A 4,657-nucleotide genomic window follows, 5' to 3' on the forward strand; every position below is an offset into this window, starting at 1 on the left:
TTAATTACTAAGCACGCTTATTTACTTTGAAAAAATTTCAGCAAGTTTTGAGCTCAAGTTATGTCCATATCGAGAATACGTGTGTATGTATAGTTTGTGTAGCTTAATTAATCTTCTAAAGCCCAAACAAAGTTAATTATTTTAGTTTCTTGATTCAGTTGAACAAGCAATGATTTAGGTGCTTAGATAGCGGATTAGATCCAGTGTACAATAGTTTTTTGTGCATGATTATAGCAAAAAAATATACTAACTTTAGAAAAAAAGTGTAATTATCACCCAAACTTTCAATTAAGCCAGAAAAATATATGAATTTATATTTTTGTTGTAATTTTCACTTGAATTTGACTTTCGGCGAAATTAGAGCTTAGTTGGTAGTCAGAAGTTCACATGATGTTGATCTAGCTGATGATAAAAAGTATATTTAGAAGTTTGAAGGTCTAAAAAGGCAAAAATTAATATATTTGACTTAATTTCGACTGTCAATTAACCTCTAATTTCGTTGAAAATTGCAACAAAAATATAAATTCATGTATTTTTTTGTCTTAATTGAGTTCAGGTGAAAATTACAATTTTTTTCAAAGTTCATGTATTTTTTGGCCATAACCTCTTATTATTTTAATTTTATTTTTTATGAAAATATATTTTATCATAGTATTATGAATTATACAAAAAAAATTCTTTCAAAAATGATTTTTTTTATAAATTACCTCATAAACGCATTATTAACAAATAAAAGTAAATTCTAAAAAAAAACTAATAAAAGTAAAAATAAATGATAAAGTTAATTATATATCCTAATTGGATGGAATAAATTTTAATAATAATAACGAATTTAAATTAAAACATGTAAAATTGAAATTAAAGAAAAAAAAGTAGAAAAATCGAAAAAGTGGGACACAAAGTAATTAAGACACCAAGTGTAGCATGTGATACTATAAGAAGGGAAAAAATTCATTAATACTATTAGACTTTTGGAGTTGAATGCTTTTGGGCAGTAAAATATAAGGTGGAAAAAGGCAAAATGTAAATTAAACTTTCAAGATTTGTGCCAACAGTTTCTTGATTTTCCACTGTGTTTGTCTAGACCATGGGGTGAGGATAGGAGTAAATTCAAGTTAACAAAGGAAATGGGATGTGAGAGCAGGGACGGATCTAAGAATTTAATTAGGATCGGGCGAGATTTCATCGGATGTTTTTAATGAATTTTTAGTAAAGAAAACAGACCGGGCGACCGCCGAGATTTCATCAATATATATATAGGTAATAAAAAAAAATTGACCGCGACCGCCGAGGCTGCCCGGCCTCTAGATCCGTCTCTGTGTGAGAGAGAGAAGCAGTGAAGATGAAAGCATTTAATGGGGTTTCTTCAATGGTGAAAGGACATACTCTGCATTCAATGAATAATCCCATTCTTTCCCTCTTTCTCTCACTCCACCTATACAGCAACCACATGACTGCACATTTTCTAGAGAGAGAAAGCATTGATGGGTGGGACAGAGATTCATGCAGGAGGGCAGGGGGTACGAGCTGTGGGAAAAAAATATCAATTAAGAGATACGTATGTTTTCTTGTGAAAGGTCATAAATTAGGAAAAAAAAAAAAAAAATCTTGTTTCAGAGGTTTGAAACTTTGAAAAACCACTGTTGATTTTGCTTGTTTTAGATTGGGTGTGGGGAAAAAAACACAAACAGAGAGACATTGTTTGAAGAAGTCGAGAGAATTAAGATTTAGACAAAGTTGTCGTGTCTTGGAATGTGTGATTGACGATTCTATTCATGCACATGCATGTTTTCTGGCCTGCTTTTTTCCATATGCGACACCCTCTCTATTTCCCTTTCTGCGTAATTTACTGCCTCCACTCAAAATCATGAAAAATTGATACTCCTCCGTCTCACAAAAATACGAATATTTATAAACGTCATGAATTTTAAAAAACTACTCATATTAGATAAAAGTGTATTGTGAATGAAAAAGGATCCCACTTTATGAAAAATAGAAATAAAAAATAAAGGGTTTGTGGTGAGATAGTGTACCAAAATAGAAATGTTCATGTTTTTATGAGACGGAGAAAGTATTTCATTTTTTTCCATAAAAATTAAAATCAATGATCCTTATCAATTACATGCATTTTGTTTGTTTTTTTCAAATACTCTAAGGATCCAGATTTGATAATAGGATGTGATGAAAAATAAATACTTTGATCGATGGCAGTGTCGGTGCTACAGTGGTGATCGAAGGACAATTATGAAGTATTCAGTTTGATTTCTTCGCTCGCATTGCACATTTCACAGTAACTTTATTTTAATTTTTTTAAATTATTTTAAATTAGACTAATTTTGAATTGGACTTAATATAATACTCCCTCTATCCACGAAATTTATGTCACAATTTTCTTTTTTGTTATTTTCGTCCCTTTACAAAAAATATGTCATATTCATTTTTATGAGTAGGGTCCGCACCATTCTACTCACATTTAAAGTGGAACCCCTTACTCCACTACCAGCTTCACTCACATTTTATTAAAACATGTGTCAAAAGCAATGTGACATAAATTTTGTGTACAGATGGAATACAAAAAAAAAAAAAAGAATTGGGCTTGCATTGAGCTGGAGCTAGGTTCCTTAATAGATCAACCCATATATGTATTTTCTTGAAATGTATAAAACGAAAAATGGGACTAACTTTTAGAACTTTTTAACATTCATGAATATGAATTTGCGATAGTAAATAGTAACTGATTTATGAAATCGGTACAGCATAATCCATTTTATAGCAATATTGTTCAAAATTCCACCTAAAAGATTATGATAGGTCACCATCTCAATATAATCATCGTCTATAAACTTTAAGAAATTCAGATCTTTTGAAAAATAAACAAAAGTTGAAGTCGTATTTTTCTTAATATAATCAATTAATCATCATCTGCGTAAGACATACATAGTACATATTTAGCTATAAACTACCATTTTCTTATGAGACTGAGGGTGTTTGGCTGAGCTTATAAGCTCCTCAAAACAGCTTATAAGCTCCTCATAAAAGTGTGTTTGACAAAATAAGTTCCCAAACAGCTTATAAGCTCCAAAAATAAGTCCCCAAAAAATAAATTCATCTACACCAACTTATTTTTTTATAATCTCATATGCAATAATCATTTTACAAATATTTTTCAACTATAATTTATTATTTTCATTATATATCATTTAAGTTTATTTTTCTTCGATTTTCTCTCTCTAACAAAAAATTCTCTCTAGCTTATAAGCTCAATTATCCAAACACTTTGACAACTTATAAGCTCTTAAAAATTATATCTTATAAGCTCTTTAAAATAAGCTTAACCAAACACCCTCTGAATATGATACCAAAATGAATGAATATTATAGTAATACAAAAACAGATAAATCTGAACTTACGTAAATTAACATGGAGAAACCAGAAAAGAAAATACTACCGATTAACAAAAATAACCACAGAATCTTTGTTAACAGAGACGAAGCAAATATTTTTTATTAGGATTTAAACATACAGAAAAGCAGATCTTGACATAGAGCTCAAACTTTTACGCAACATAAAAATAGCAAATAAGCAAGGCTCAAACGACTGGGCATCCAGTGGCAATATCATTCCAAATAAGACACGCCAAATGTCTTGCATCATCTGCCTCTATCACTAGGCAAATACAAGTCTTTCGAGACCAATAACACGACACGATTTCGAATAAATCCCCAACGGAATTTTGATCGAGTAAACCTCCGGGGTGGGGCAAATGTCGCTGCCATAGAAAGATGACGGAGGTGTTATTTCAGTTCAGGATCATGTAATTGAAATCAGGATATAACAGTTTACACTGAAAAGCAATCGTAAGAACATAAATGCACCAATAAGACTATGGCAAAGAGCAAGAACCCACCAGCATCAACTGTTAGAAAGTAAATAAATTATGCATAGGTTTGATTACTCACCAGCTTTACCACCTTCAACCATGAAAACGGATGCCACCACCACATATCACTGGCAGTATATACCTTGATCTATATGTGGAGGGATCTGCTTTATCTCTGTCCCTAGTTCTTGTTCAATTCTATACCTGAAAGTGAAAGGTGATGGAACATTTTAGAGAAAACCCTCTAAAAACATGACTAGGTAAACTTGTTCAAGGAAACCAAGAAATGATATCATACAAATTGAACCGATCCTCATATGTTATCAGATTCACAGCTAAACCAAGGTGCCCAAACCTTCCAGATCGACCAACCTGGCATATATGGCAAGAATTGCAATAAGAGAATCAATAAAGAACAGACTGGTAAAAATAAAACTAAAAGAAGCAACATACCCTGTGTAAATACGTTTCTGAATTCTTGGGGAAGTCAAAATTGATGACAACATTAACTGCTTGAATATCTATACCTCTTGTAAATAAGTCTACATACAGAAGGAAAAATAATCAATATTCTAAGCACAGGTGACAAGTGCTATTCAATAAAAAGATAGCATCAGCAATGAGATTAAATCAGCAGATGAAAGATAGTTACAGACCTATAACTAGTATTTTCACATGATTGGCAGAAGAATGGACAAAGGTAATCATGATTTCAGGAAAAACAAAATTCACTAAGAACAAGAATCCAGAATACTGAGGTCTAAGAAACAAACCAGT

At 31.5% G+C, this 4,657-nt stretch overlaps 1 long non-coding RNA gene across 1 annotated transcript; it reads right to left on the bottom strand.

The window, feature by feature from the left end:
• Positions 1-3,427: 3,427 nt before the first annotated feature.
• LOC130999134 (uncharacterized) lies at positions 3,428-4,657 on the bottom strand. Its single transcript, XR_009093422.1, has 4 exons — positions 4,334-4,657; positions 4,179-4,252; positions 3,960-4,084; positions 3,428-3,769 (listed from the first exon to the last, which is right to left on the bottom strand). It is a non-coding gene; the product is annotated as an uncharacterized LOC130999134 (long non-coding RNA).

The sequence above is a fragment of the Salvia miltiorrhiza genome, chromosome 8, assembly GCF_028751815.1.
Source record: "Salvia miltiorrhiza cultivar Shanhuang (shh) chromosome 8, IMPLAD_Smil_shh, whole genome shotgun sequence".
Lineage (NCBI taxonomy): Eukaryota > Viridiplantae > Streptophyta > Magnoliopsida > Lamiales > Lamiaceae > Salvia > Salvia miltiorrhiza.